This window comes from Sminthopsis crassicaudata, chromosome 3 (genome assembly GCF_048593235.1).
Source record: "Sminthopsis crassicaudata isolate SCR6 chromosome 3, ASM4859323v1, whole genome shotgun sequence".
NCBI lineage: Eukaryota > Metazoa > Chordata > Mammalia > Dasyuromorphia > Dasyuridae > Sminthopsis > Sminthopsis crassicaudata.
In genome coordinates this window covers 516,765,120-516,780,924 of record NC_133619.1, presented here as the reverse complement: position 1 = coordinate 516,780,924, position 15,805 = coordinate 516,765,120, and the positions used below count along the sequence as shown (strand labels likewise).

General features: G+C 34.3%; 1 long non-coding RNA gene across 2 annotated transcripts; it reads right to left on the bottom strand.

The window, feature by feature from the left end:
• Positions 1 to 1,420: 1,420 nt before the first annotated feature.
• Positions 1,421 to 14,408, bottom strand: LOC141559780 (uncharacterized). Of its 2 annotated transcripts, none has more exons than XR_012487549.1 (9): positions 14,295 to 14,408; positions 13,446 to 13,729; positions 10,495 to 10,636; positions 8,912 to 9,120; positions 5,864 to 5,944; positions 5,116 to 5,170; positions 4,593 to 4,649; positions 4,224 to 4,379; positions 1,421 to 2,398 (listed from the first exon to the last, which is right to left on the bottom strand). It is a non-coding gene; the product is annotated as an uncharacterized LOC141559780 (long non-coding RNA). The 2 variants fall into 2 exon arrangements; XR_012487548.1 differs by having other exon boundaries at positions 8,988 to 9,120.
• Positions 14,409 to 15,805: the final 1,397 nt, after the last annotated feature.

Sequence of the window (15,805 nt, the reverse complement as noted above, 5' to 3'; positions counted from 1 at the left end):
TTCTTGCTCTGGGATGTTCCAGGTCACTTCTGGCTATTCTGAGGACCACCAGATTCCCTGTACAGCATCCACAGGGATCCTATGGTTTCTGCTGATTCACCACCTCTTTGAGACCATCACACTTTCCTCTGGAAATAGCTGTGGTTCAGAAGTCTTGTCTCCCCTCCTTTGGAGAGCCCACCACCCCCAGTTTGCTCTGAGACCCTCTTCTTTAAGACTCCTTCTATCCCTCAGCTGTGGTCCTTAGCCGAGGTTCTCTGGTCTGAGTCACAAATTGCTTTTTTATTCCTGTATTTCTTGACAGTGCCCTGCTCAGTGAATCTCTGTCTGGCAGAGTGAGATCAATCTACAGGTTGTACAACTCTGGATAGCAACCATTTTCTTTCTGCTGTATCTTTTTTCTTCTCTATTATCCCCCAAAGGGGGAAATTACCACCTGTCAAATTTATACAGTATATCCATAAATATTTCTGATGTCTATCTTTGCCATGAAAAGAGCCTGAAATTCACATATTATTGCCAATTATACTGTGCTTATAAGTCTACTTTACAGTCACATTGACTTGTACACATGACCAGATCTCAGAAACAATACACTGCTTAGATAATCAAGGCAGAAGTGATAAGTATATATAAAGACAGCACAATCCTCTCGAAATTCTCATGCACAAGCCTGCTGCCTTCATGTTTGTATTCTGTGTTTGTAGCCTTCGTCAGTGCCCTCGCCATTTCCCAAGGGTTTCTTCTGAGGTCATCATGCACCGGGAAAAAAATCGTTCCAAGCACCACTGTTCTACACTATCCCCAGGTTTCCTTGGAACTGGGTGATTTGAATTCCTTGATCCTGCTGATTGGCTGCTCCTGCCCCCCTCCCCTCCACCTCTCAGTCCTCCCAGCAATAACCAAATAAAAGCGACCACCCCCTACCCCAGAATATCAGGGCTGTGCATCATCTTTCCCAGGTAATCTAAACAGGTAAACGGGCTCTTCAAGGACCAGTTTGTAATTGTCTCTTTTGTTGATTAATTCCTAGAGTTCTAAGTAAGCCAGTGTTGTCAGCAAGAAGCGTTAAAGATCTTTATTCTTCCTATCCCAACATCACCTGAAGTCTCTACCCAAGAATTGGAAATTGAGGGGATGCCCATCAATTGGAGAACAGCTGAATAAATTATATGTGATTATGATGGAACACAACTGTTCTATAACAAAGGATGAGCAGGATGCTCAGAAAAACCTGGAAATGCCTTCATGAGCGCATGCAAATTGAAATGTACTGTCTAGGTAGTAATAGCAATGTTGTGGGATGACCAGTTGTGAATGACTTTGCTATTCTCAGCAATACAATGATCCAATACTGCTCTGAAGGATTCATGATGAAATATGCTATCCCTACCCAGAGAAAGAACTGTTTCATATGAATATACAGATTGAAGCAGTTTTATTTTTCTTTAAGATTTTTTTTGGGGGGAGATCTATGTTTTTCTCCACTACATGACCTATGTTTTGCATAACTTCACATGTGCCTTCTCAATGGAGCGAGATAGCTTGGAGGGAGGGGAGGAAGGGAGAAAATCTGGAACTCGAAGTTTTAAAAACAAATGTTTAAAAGTTGTTTTATATATAACTGGGGAAAAAATGAAATACCAAATTTTAAAAATCCTAAAGCATGCATGAATAAAAGATTCATGAGAGATGAATGAGTTTTAATAGAAGAAAATATATGTTAATTGATTTATGATTTCAGATTCCACATTGCAACTAACATTTAATATCACTTGTCAAGTTTTGATGTATCAGAGAAGAATATTCACAATTATCTGAAAAGTTTAATAAATATTCATCCTTTTTCTGTTAAAAATAAAGTTGTCTTTGCCCAGATCCTTCCCATTCCTTCTCCATTGGACAAAGTTGTTCTTTTTCTTTGTTCCTAATCATGGAGAAGGAAAGCTGGATGCAGTTTTTCTGTCTGCTGGAGAGAGTTACTATTCAGAGCACTTTGAGAGTGTCCCTGAGGGAGCATGTCAGCTGAAGACTGCAACTGAAGAACAGGAATCTGAATCAAAACCCACATGCTCCCAAAGCAGACTGAGCGTTTCTCTTCTTCGACGGAAGAGTCTTTTTTAACCACAGAATTCTCAATGGATAGATGTTGCTAGCTCAAGGAGATAATGAACTGAAATCACAGGATCCCTATTAGATGGTATACAGGCAATCAGGTGCTGGAGTGGAGGAAAACACGCAGCTGGGGATGTTCTAATATAGAGGAATCTCACGAGCTCCAGTCCTTATGACAGCTTTTCTCTCATTCTCTTTTTCCTGGGCTGCCTTATAATCTTTGAGCTTTTTGATTGCTTTCAGAATCTTTTTTCCCATCATGGCTATTTGTGATGACAAGTCTCTTTGAAAAGAAAACAGAAAGAGTTATTTTCAACTTGATGAGTCAGATATAGTTTCAAAAATTCCACACATTGAACATAAAAGTGAACTTCTATTAGAATCCTATTTGGATGAACTCTGATTTTAACCAGGAAAAATGTTCTAGAGCAGAACCTATCCCAGAACTGTTGCTGAAAAAGATAATGTGCCAAACTCATGACAATTTATTGGAAAGATTAATTACCTATGGAAGAGAAGATGTATGTACATGTAGATAACATTTTATTTTTATTACATATGTGTTTGTGTATGTATATGTATATATATAGTGTGTTTACGTATATGTTTACATAGTATGCATATGTATGTTATTTATAGTATGTGTATTGTGTGTGTGTGTATATATGCCCTGGGAAGAATCATGTTCTAAAACAAGCAGAATAAAATAATTTAGGAAATTACTAATGGTTTCTCTTCCAAAGAAATAATTTCTGCAATTTACCATTAATAAAAAGCAAGTCAGAGTTTTGAAAAAATACCTAATGTTATTTGATGTTTTATGGAGATGAAGGGGAAAAGAGTGGGATGCGACTGCCTTTACCATAAGTTAAGTAAAAAGTTGAAAGAGTTCATATTTACTTACATGAAGAATAGCAAATTCATAAAGACTTAGGAAGCTTCATGGGATAATAAGCTTCAATCCTTTCTGTATGATTAGTTACTGAAGTGGCTCAAAACAAAATTTCTCAAATAAGTATCTATTCTATGAGGAGAAGTTTCAGTAGCAAGGAGGAATGACATTTTCTTTTGGAACTCCTAAATTACAGCCTTTAACCTCTGAGAAAAATCTTTATTGTTAACAAACTGAGGGCTTTGGAAGTAGATAGGAAATAAAAGGAAGCAGGTCCAATTTTTTTTTGTCCTTCTAGCCAATACTTTCAATTTGTAGAGACCCATTCCAGAATGCACCAAATTTTACAGAAGGATGAGAAAATATTTAGAGTGGGTTTCCCAAAAATGGTCATTAAAAGGATGAGATTCCTTCTCTTGATCATTTCCCATCTACTAATATACCAGGCTTCAGTTTTTCAATAGCTAGGGCAATTAGAGAATTTATCTCTCTAAATCTCAAAAAGGGATAATATATTAAGTTTTATCATTCTGTAATTCTCTAAAGAACTAAATTAAGAACTCTCCACTTTACGGGAAGAGGGTGAGGATTCTTTATATAATCATTCAAGCTATGTTTTTTCTAACTCATTGGTAATTGTTGAAAAAAAAATCTAAAAATCTAAAAAATTGAATTCTTAATTTGAAATAGTAACATTTGATACCATTTAATTGGTGTGAGCATTGTTTGGGACTTTAAAGGTTATCTAGTTTACATGAAGACAGTTCTGGAAGCATTCAACCAGAATATTTCTATTCAAGAACTGGAAATTACTAGTTTAAATCAACATAGAAAGATGCTTTTATTTTTATTTCCTGAACTGTCATAATGAGATAAATATGGTAGTATTATGAAGCAACATTTCCTGTCAGTGAAGCAAAAACTGATTCTCCATTGATCTCTCATTATAAAAATCACACAACAAAAAACTCATTACGTTTTGATTACTTCAAAAGGAATGGGATTTGGGGATTAACTTGTTGGAAAAGTTCTATAGAGTTTGGGAGGATATTGGGAGGGGGAGATTGAAAGGCACAGGAAAACTCGAGAATGTAGTCCACATTGCTCCACCAGAGTTATACTTTTCAGTTTCCATTGACCACTTTCTCTAACATAAGTTGTTAGAAACCTCTTGAACTTCAGTATCATGAACTTGAAAGCCCCTATAGAAGATTACCTTCATTGGACTATTGCTCTGTCTAAGGAGTATCCATCCATCCAAAGAAAACCAGTTGGAATACAAGTACATGTCAACAGCAAACAGCCAAATTTGCCTATCTTCCATGGTCTGGTCTACAACCAAACCATTTCTGTTCCAGTAAGTTAAAGGAAACTGCCAAATCAAGTAAGGGAGACTGTGTTATTCATAATGTTATATAGTCTTAGAACTTTATAATGTTAGAGTTAGATATGGCCCTTACAAGAGCATATTAAGAATCTTAAATATTTTTTCATTAATTCTTTCATATTATTTACTCATTTGTTTATCAATCCAGCACCCCCTAAGAAGTCATTTCTATTTTGCCATTTGAATGGTCAAACTTACTCTTTCCATGATGCAGAGGAATATTGTGGGTTTATGGGGAGGAAAAAATCCTCGGTTCTGTCAATACAAGAAGGGTAGAAGATAATTTTAAATGCTGGAATGTCATGTAATCTGGAAAATCTAGATACCAGAGCCAGAATAAACCTTAAAGGTCTTTTGGTTCAAGTCTTACATTTAACAGTAATTTTTCTTTTTTCTTTTTCTTATGAGATGCCAATATGCTAAGTCAAGAAAGGAAGACTCTACTTAAAACGAAGAATGTCTGACATACAGTCTACAAACCATAGACTTTTGCTCTAAGGTCTGCATTAAACATTCAATTTTTCTAATACAATTTATCAACCTCACATCTTAAACCAGCTGATTGGTAATGATGACACATAAGTCAACTCAACATTGAAGTTGGTATGTCTGTTTTTTTGCTCCCAATCTAGATTAAATATAGATTGATCAAATTATCATTAGAATGGGAAAGTAGACGTATTTAAATCTGCAGGACAAATTTGCCAAGACAAAAATTTACCTTCTGCTAATTTGTTTTCTCTTCTGGCTCCTTGCTCAATTTTTTCCTGAGGATTCTGAAATATAAAATGAAGACAGAGGATTCATTTTCATAAAGAGTTAAGGATGCAAAATTTAGTCTGATTATATAGCACATCACAGAACCAAAGAACTTGATCTAAGTCCTAGTTAACAAAATAGGTAAGCCTGTACTTTAATATCATCTGTGTGTATGTATGTCTAGATATGACTGATCAAAGAGTTTTTATTTTTTGGTTTTCAATAGGAAATTTCTTTCTTTACTATAGTAAATTCTTACATATTGATGCTATAATTGGATGACACTTGAAAATGTCCCAATCAGTTTCTGATGATTCAATCCCACATAGAACCACGGGAGTGTCTTTGCTTGCCTCCCAAAATAGTAAGGCCATAGTTTCAGATGTTGGGAGTCATTTTAGTCCTATATTCCCTGATAATTAAGATAAGGAAATTGAATTCAAGGGAAGATATCACAGTCTCTTATGGGCAGATAGTTAATCCTTGCTCTCCCAGTTTTACCTGATTCTGACCCAGGTTCTCTGCCCACCCACATTCAGAGCTCTTTCAACTTCTCTATGACCTAACTGTCCACATTTTTGGATGGAGTTAAAAAGACTCTTAGAAAAAGAGAAAAGAAAACAACATGGAGGCTAAGCAGTTCAAATCAGAGGCAAACCATTTTTCTCAATTTTCTTTTTGTTATCCATCTATTATATAACAAGTCTTACTGAAAGCAAGTGGTTCCAAAACACTTTGGGGGCTTTTTCAGTGGCTTTTTGAGAGAACCACTCTTTTCTCCCATTTGTTATCTACAAAGAAGAAGAATTCAGTGAGGAAAATTTTGAAAATTAATTACCCAACTCCCGGGCCAGTACACTATTCACTATACCATCTAGCTGCCCTGCAATTTAATTTTAGAGAGTCGTATGGGAATGTCTGCAAGTAACCCAGAAAGGTCTACTCTATATATTTTACTATTTGATATACTAACAATTACCTTAATAGTAACTTACATTCTAACTCTAAATGTTCTAGGGCTATTTCTTGAACAATTTAGTCCTAAAATAGAGTTGCTAGGAGAGAATCAAGATGATAGAATAGTAGGGAAAAGTACAGGAGAGCTTCTCATATAACTCCTTAATAAAACAGAAAAAAAACATTACAATCCTACTATTGTGGAGGCAGATACTGAAGTGCAAGAGTATATACCTGTTGACATCAGGTATGGGGTATATCCAGAGGAGCATGTCACACTGAGAATATTCTAAAACAAAGAAACTAAAAGGGGAGTAAGGCTGTGAATCTGGCCCAAATTAGAATGACTCAAATTGAAATAATTGGCTCCATGAGGCAGTAAGAGTCTTAAAATAAAATTTAAAAAACTTAAAACAATGTGTTTATACAGACTAAAAATACTTGACTTGAAAAACAGATTGATGAGAAATCATTGAAGAATCACTGGATTATGAGAAAGGTATGGCCAGAAGAGAGTTTTTGGCATATTATTTAAAAAACAAAACAAAACATAAAACTGCCCAAATCTCTCAGAACCAGTAGGCAAAGTGGAGATAGAATCCCTCATCAATACCTTGAAAGTCGCCAAAAATATGAAAAATTCTAAGAACATTTTAATTTTAACCAATACACAGGATCTTCAGATTTAGAAATATATATATTCCTGCTAACACCTCAAAGGGAAAATTCAGGTAAGGAAAAGCAACAGTTAAGCTCACATATGATTTAGCAACTTATTTTCTAGAAGAACATGTGTTTGGGATCCAAGTATTAGGTTCATAGTGAAGGATAACTTATTCAGCAAAACTGAACATTACTTGAGCCCTCAAAAGGGAAAATACATCTTTAATGAATTAGAGGACTTCCAAATAAACCTGATAAAAAAAATCAGAGCTTTAAAGAATCTCTAAAGAGCAAACATAGGACAGTCAAAAGATATATTAAGGAACAAAAATAAAAAGTTATATTCAAAAATATTTTTAATCAATAATTGGAGAAAAAACTAAACAAAATCTCTCTAAGAGTTCCTATTCATGAAATTGACAAAGTGTTTGAGAAACAAGAATGACATATGCTGAATTTCTTTGAAAAGTGTATATATATATATATATATATATGTGTGTGTGTGTGTGTATATATATGTGTGTGTATGTGTGTGTGTGTGTGTATGTGTGTGTGTGTGTATATATATATATATATATATATATGTGTGTGTGTGTGTGTGTGTGTGTGTGTGTGTGTGTGTGTGTGTGTGTGTGTATATATATATATATATATATATATATATATATATACATTTTACAAAGACTATTCAGGGGTTCTCAAACTACGGCTCGCAGGCCAGATGCAGCCCGCTGAGGACATTTATGCAGCCCGCCGGGTTATGACAAATGGGCCGAGGGGCGGAGACAGAGTGAGCTTTTGTTTTTACTATAGTCCGGCCCTCTCCACAGTCTGAGGGACAGTGAACTGGCCCCTATTTAAAAAGTTTGAGGACCACTGGACTACATCTTCTAGGAGTCCCACCCTATCAGCCAACAACATACAGCATTGTGAGGCAAAAATATCCTAGGCTGGAATGGGAGTTGATTAAAGGTGTGGGACCCAGATAGAGAAAATTATAAATATGATGAAAGAAAATATAAGATGGGAAACTAATATTACTTGCAAATATCTGGAAACTTTTTTCCAGATTCCTGGCAACCAGAATAATCTATTTTTTCTATATCTGTCCAAAGAATGCAACTAGGAAGTATGAGTACATGTTATAGGGAACATGTTTTGTTTTTCTTCATCTTAATAGAAATCTGCCTAAAGTTTAAAACCATTTAGTAATATAATGGGCTACTCAATGAGGCAACAGGGTAGCTCAACATGACTGTCCATTTTGGTAGAAGCTGGAGCACTTTATCTCAGAAGTACTAGGAGAAAGATTTTGCTATTTAGCAGTAGATTATTATAGGATGCTTTGAATTTCTCAATGCTCAGCCTTAATATAGTCAATTACTAAGGATTGAAGGATTATAAAAAAAGTGTGGTAAGCAATAAGTCTCATATTATGGAAAATAAAAAGGAAAAATAGCATAGAACCTATCCATCTATGCATAAAAAGGAAGCATGTGCTTGCTATAATTTCCAAACTTCTCTTAGATGAATCCTTACTTTTTACGAGTTTGTTATGGGTGGAAAGTGAATTCTAAATTCTGAAATCCTAGATTAAAATTATGTTGTCATCTTAATGTTTGAATATATTTTAGGGATTTATTCAATTTCTATGGTTCTGTTCAATTTCTCCTGCCTTCTCTCACCACATAAAAAGAAAAAAATAGAGGTAGATATAAGAAAGGGAAATGGAAAGAACAGGAAAGAGTCAAGTAGAAAAAGGAAAAAGGAAAAAGTAAGAAAAGAAAGAGGAAGGGAAAGAAGTGAAGAGAAAGGGAATCAATTCCAAATTTGGGAAAAACTATTTCTCTAAGATATAAAATGCACTTCTAAGAATGAATAAACTAAAAGACTTTCTTAAAGATATTTATGTGTTAAATTGAAAATTACTCTAGGATCTGAAGTTAGGAACTAAAACAAATATTTCCTTCACTCTAATTTCATATGAGCTAATTTTTTTTTTTTTTTGTAGCTATTCTATTTTCAACAAAAGGTCATTAAAACTGACAATGAATCTTGGTTTTCCCCTTTGCTAAGACACAATACATACAAATGGCAATTCTAAATTAACTCTGTCACCACTCCTAATGTATCTTCACCATCAAGCTGCTCTTGAGGAACCCAAGTATTCCTGAATCTCTAGATCAGCTGAGTCCATGATCATTCAGTCTTAACCTGAACTTGAAGTATCTTGGGTTACTAATAACATTATAGGTGGTTCTTTTTGTTCTTTTTTCATCAAAAGTCCTGAATTTCCCTTAGTTCCTTCATTTTCTTCTTTGGTTCTTTTTTCTTCCACTTCTGCTACCTGAAAAAAAAATACAAAACAAATTTGCACCTTCTTTTTCCAATTATTCTAATTAATTCCCCTCCCCCCAGCTTCAATTCTTGAGTCTGAAATAAAGCACCTATCACTGTACAATCTGGTCCTCAAGGAATACCATTACACTTTATTTGGGTAAGATCTTTTTACATGCAAGTTTCCTGTCTAGCTAACACAGGTCTGATAATTATAAAGTAGAAGAGAAGAACACAAAGAAAACAATTACCTCACATTTGAGTAACTATAGAAATAGAAAGGTAGAACAGAAATGATGACTTCCAGCTAGTAGAATGTCAGGTAACCTTAATAAACAATTTGTAGTGGCTGTCTTTGAAGGAAGGTTTAAAAGTTTGCAGGAGAGAAAGAATGGGCATTCCAGAGAGATAGATCCACGTATATGTTTGAGAGTATAAAAGTACAAGTAGCATTTGGGAAAGGTGAGTAGGGCAGATTAAGGTATTAGGTTTATAGAGAAGCATATGGGGAGTAGGCTTGGAAATACTTATACCAGTCTTTGGAAGGCCCAGAATTCAGATTTCACTGGACAATAGGGATACATTGCTAGTTTGTAGCAAAGACTTAGCTATGGTTCAGTGATCACAGTGATCATACTTTCTGGTGTAATGGCAGAACCACATCTTGTTAGTACTCTTGGGGAAATCCTGCAGAAATACCAGAAACTCTAAATATGAGATTTTCCCACTTTCCAAAAGGGCCATGTGCAGTTTTCAATTCTAGAAATTCAAACCATCCTAAATATCTGAAAAGTATCATGCTAAGTTATCACTATATGGAGGGCTTGTGAACTCATCAAGAACTTACGCCATGATCACCAAGAACCCAACAGGAGTTCTCTGAAGATAGGTCTAACAAACTAAGATCACCTTTCTTAGCCTCACATTATCTTCTTTGCTCCTTCTTTTAACACTTTTATTTCTACCAACAGCTTCAAAGTCTAACATTTACAGTAATAAAAATTTTGGTTTGCATTCTCTTCTTACTTTATCCCCTGTCTTCATTAGTTCTAATGACTTTGTGTCTTAGCCACTCCCACTCCACTTAACTAATTTTACATTGATATATTCTGATGACCTCTGTGCCTTTCTCCTACCTGAAATAATTTTTATTAATATAAGTTTATCAGCTCCATCAAAAATCTACACAAAAATACTTCTAAGGGCAAAAAACTCCCCCCCTCCAAAAAAAAAAGATCCTTTATAAGATGAACTATTCTATTGATTATTATCTATTCTTTCTGTCTCCAATTAAGTATTTAAAACAAATACTAAATAGTTATCCTGATTTTGGGATGCAATAAGTTGATTCACAATGGGAATACATGGCCAGAAAAACATATACCTTGGTGCAGTGAACTGGAATAGATGATTTTTTTTATGATGATTTCCACTTCTGAAGTTTTCAGGGTTATTTTTCATGTTTATTTTTCATGACAGGAAATTTGTCCTCCTGGACAATTAATGGTACCAAAGACTGAAAGAAACTGTTTGAAACAAATCACATTTTATTTTTCCATGTTTTAATATTTTTTCCCCAGTTACATATAAAATAATTATTTTGCTTTTGTTTTTAAAACTTTAGTTCCAAATTTTCTCCCATCTGCTCCGCCTACTCCCATTGAGAAGTTATGGAAAACATCCATTAAAGTCATATTGTGAAAGAACATAGATCTGCCCCCCCCCAAAAAAAAAAAACTTCCAAAAATGTTTTGATAAGTGCTACAGTTTATAATCAGACACAATCCACAATCAATTTTTTTTTTTTTTTTTTTGCGTATGGACAGCATTTTTCTTAAGTCCTTCAGAATAGTCTTGGATAATTGTATTACTATGAATAGCAAAATCACTTACAGATGATCATCCCACAACTTTGCTATCATTATGTACATGATATATTTCCCTTTGCTTGAGTTTATGGAAGACTTTACAGGTTTTTCTGATAGTATCCTGTTCATCATTTCTGGGGGAACAATTAGTATTCAATCATAAGCACCTACCACAATTTATTCAGTCATTCCCAAATTAATGGGCATCACCTCAATTTCCAATTCTTGATCCTGAAAAAAGTGTTTCTATATTTTTGTACATATAATTTTCCCTTTTGTTTAAATCACTTTTGGGATTCATGCCTAGTAGTAGTATTGTTAGGTCAAAGGATATTTATGTTTTTCTATCTTTTGATCATTAATTGGGGAATGGCTTTTATTTTTTTAAATAAATTTGACTTAGTTCCTTATATATTTGAATAAATGAGACCATCAGAGAAATTTGCTTTAAAATTCTTTTCACAATTACTATTGCTGTTATTTTCTCCATTTATAGTAGTCTATACTTTTGCCCTGACTTTCCTTAAGTATTTTGCTTCTTCTGACCACCCCTCCCAACAGATGCCCTCTCTTCTATCAACATCCACCCCTTCTCATAACTTCTTCCTCTCCTGCTTTCCTGCAGGGTAAGATAGATTTCTATACCCATATTGAGTGCGTAGGTTGTTTCCTTTTTGGGCCTATTCTGATGAGAGTATGCTTCACTTACTCCTCCTTTCCCCCTCTTCCCTTCCATTGTAAAAACTTTTTCTTGTCACTTTTATGGCAAATAATTTTTGTAATTATACCTCTTTCCCTTTCTCCCAGTACATTTCTCTCAAGCCCCTTTATTTTTTTATTTATCTTTTCATATCCATTTCACATCAGTGCCCTCTGTGTATATATACTCTGCCATAATAATGAGAAAGTTCTTAGGAGTTACAAGTATCTTCCTCCTATGAAGGAATGTAAAACAGATAAACCTCAACTCCCTTATTTCCCTTTCCTGATTACCTCCTTATACTTTTAAGTCCTGCATTTGAAAATCAGATTTTCTATTAACTCGTCTTTTCATAAAGAATGCTTGAAAGTCCTCTATTTCATTGAATATCCACTTTTCCCTCTGAAGGATTATCTCCGTTTTGTTGGGTAGGTGATTCTGGATTGTATTCCTACTTCTATTGTTCTCCAGAATTTCATGTTCTAAGCACTCTATATAAGCTGCTAAATCTTGTGTTATCCTGATTTGTGTTGTCAAATATACTTGTATTATTTCTTTCTGGGTGCTTGCCATATTTTCTCCTTGATCTGGGAGTTTTGGAATCTGTCTATAATATTCCTGGGAGTTTTCATCTTGGGATCTCTTTCAGTAGGCAATTGAAGAGTTCTTTCATTTTCTGTTTTATTCACAAAATCAGTACAGTTTTCCTAGATAATGTTTTGAAAGATGATGTCCAGGACCTTTTTCTGATCATCATTTTGAGGCAGATTAATGGTTTTTAACTATCTCACCTGGATCTATTTTCTAGGTTAGCTGTTTTTCCAATGAAATATTTCACAATGTTTTCTATTTTTTTCATAATTTTGATTTTGTTTTACTGCATCTTGATTTCTCATAAAGTCATTAGTTTCCATTTTCTCAATTCTAATTGTTAAAAGAATTATTTCAGTAAATTTTTTTTTTTTTTGAGGCTGGGGTTAAGTGACTTGCTCAGGGTCACACAGCTAGGAAGTGTTAAGTGTCTGAGATCAAATTTGAATTCGGGTCCTCCTGAATTCAAGGCTGGTGCTCTATCCACTGAGCCACCTAGGTGCCCCACCTCAGTAAAATTTTGTACCTCCTTTCCCATGTGACTAATTTGGCTTTTTTAAGGCATTCTTTTCATTAGATTTTTATATTTCCTTTTGCACCTCTCAATTCTTTTCCTAATTTTTCTTCTGACTTGATTTTCATGCTTCCCCATGACCTGAGATCAATTTTTATTTTTCTTGGAATAGGAGCTTTGACTTTGTTACCATCTTGTTTCCTGGGGCCTATGTTGTACTGGTGCAGGCTGTGCAGCAATTATACTCCAGATCATCCTACTGGCCTTCTGAGTCACCTTCAAATTGAAAATTGTTCCACTCCTTTTATTTGGTGGGTTCTGACACTAAAATTTGTTTAGAGCCATTATTTAAAGGTTTTTTGAGGGATTAGGGGAGAGCTTGGACAAGTCCCTGCCTTTCTCCTCCATCTTGGCTCTCTCCTTTTACCCTCAAGTTAAATAGTTTGAAAGTCCTGGGCATCATGCATGTCCTATGCCTTTACATCCTGACAAACCTACATGTGCCTTTTCTATAGATGGGAGTAAACTCATCTGGCAACACACCTTAGGAGTCAAAAGTAAATGCATGTTACTAAAGCCACTTGAAAGGAACAAATAACGATATTAAAAAATGAGTGATTTTTTTCCTTTTCAGTAATATTTTCTTTTTGAGGAATGTTTACCTTCTCAGGAAGGATATCCTTCTCAGGAATGTTTTCCTCTTCAGGGAATTTTTTGTCAAAATTTTCTTCATTGACTTCCTGTGGAAAACAAAGATTTTTCTGATTTCATTAGATTTATTGACTCTGTACCAAAGCCTCACCCATTTAAATAAGTTTATACTTTGTTGTACATGGTCAGGTTTGTTACTTTTATGTGTCCATACCTTTCTTCCACCTGAGATACTTCTACCTGTCTATCAATAGAAGTTCACCAACTCCATAATAACTCTACATGAACAATGTTTCTAAGTGCAAAAACAAAAACAACAGCCTTTACAAGATGAACAACCCTGATGATTATCATCTATTCTGTTTTTAATTAACAATTCAAAATTAATACTAAATTAAGTTGCCTTTGGTATGCAACACTCTGAGTCTCAATGGAATTCATGTCTATAAAAATAGCTACCTTATTTTTGTGAATTTGAATAGATGGGTTTCTAAGGTGATTTTCACCTCTGAACTTTTCAATTCTATGGAGTCAGTTTACTTTTCATAATGTAGGAAAGTTGTCCTCATGGACAAATTAGTGGTTCCAAAGACTAAGATTTATTATCCTTAAGGTAAGTGGTTTCAAAGCACTGGGTACCATCTACTTCCCATGCAATTAGGGGACCCTGATCAACCCATACATATTTTTCCTACTGATGGGATGAAATTTACTGGATCTTGACTTTGGGAACACACCTTAGAATCAAAAATGAACACCTGTTATTAAACCTACTTTAAAAGAATAAGTGATAATTTTTAAAAACTACATCAATAATGTTTTACTTTTTTAAGGATTCTTTTTGTCTCAATAATGTTTACTTTTTCAGGAATGATTTCCTCCTCAAGAATGCCTTTCTCTTCAGTGAATTTTGTCTTGAAATTCACTTCATTGGATTCCTGTGGAAAACAAATATTTTTTGAAAGTAGAAGTGAAACATATTTCCAAAGAAAATGAAAATAAAATTTACAAAATCAATAAGCTAAAACCACTTGAATTTTTGTTCTGATGATTCTTTTCCACACAGAAAAGATATCTGATGTAATATCAGTGATGTCCTCAAAAACCCTTCCAAGGCATTACCTTTGGAAGTGTAGTTTGGCCTGTGATTCCACTTTCAAACAGTCCTCATAATAAAGAATCATTAATCCAAAAGCATTCAGGATACCTACTTTGTAGAAAGTTAACATCATAGGAAATATAGGAATCAGTGATGACTTTTCCAAAATTATAACAACAGAAAGGAAATTTTCATGACACATCTGCAGGAATTTCTCTTTAATCTCTGCAACTCAATGTAGATAATTTTGCACATTTAAAAATGACCCGAAGAAGCAATGGGAGAAGCAAATCTTTCCCCCTGCCTCATTCCTTTGCAGATATGGGAGGTACCAGGGGATGTAATATATCAGATGAGGAAATCTTTATATTCATTCTCTGAGTTACAAGCTATAATATTCAAGACATATAAAGAATACATATATATGATAAGACTTCTTTAATGTTACCTTTTTTCCCTTTCATAAATAACTGTCCATTTATAATATAAACAAATGTTTTTCCAGAGTTGCAAATACCATCAATAATCCTATAAATAAGTACACTACATCTTAAATAAGAAGGAAAATGTTCATCAAACCTGCTAGGTTTTCATTTCATCTAAATTAAATTGGCTAACATGTAAATGAAATTGGATAGGACTAGACATTCTGGGAGAACTATAAGAAGATTCTCTATATATATATTTATACACACACATATATACACACATACATATATAGTCTATCTTACTATCTTCTTATACATACACACATATATGTGTGTGTAAATATTTATATATACATACACACATACATCTCTTTATATATATATGTATACATATATATTATATATCTATAGCTATGTATACACATATAATTGGAAGAGCTAAAAAGGATCTGATAGGAATTATGGGGAAAACATCTGGAATTATAATAGAAAGGTCATGAAAATGATCTTGCCATTTGATTGATTCCACTACTGAGGACATATCTTCCAAATACATCAAACATAAGAGAAAGGTTGCATGCATAAAGCCAAACTTTCCTGGTAGGAAACAAATTTTGATGAGAAATTGACAGAACAATTCCTGGAACATGAGTATAAGGTGATAATCTGTCAGATAGTGAGGAAGAATTTATCACACATTAGTACCTTGCTGAAGATATAGAGACTAAACAGAAAATATTCTCAGAAAAAAGGCCTTTACCAGGGGTGGAGTACAGATGAAGAAGGCTCGTTACCAAAGGACCTTTTCAGAATGTAGAATTTGAGTCTTGTATGAAATAAAAAC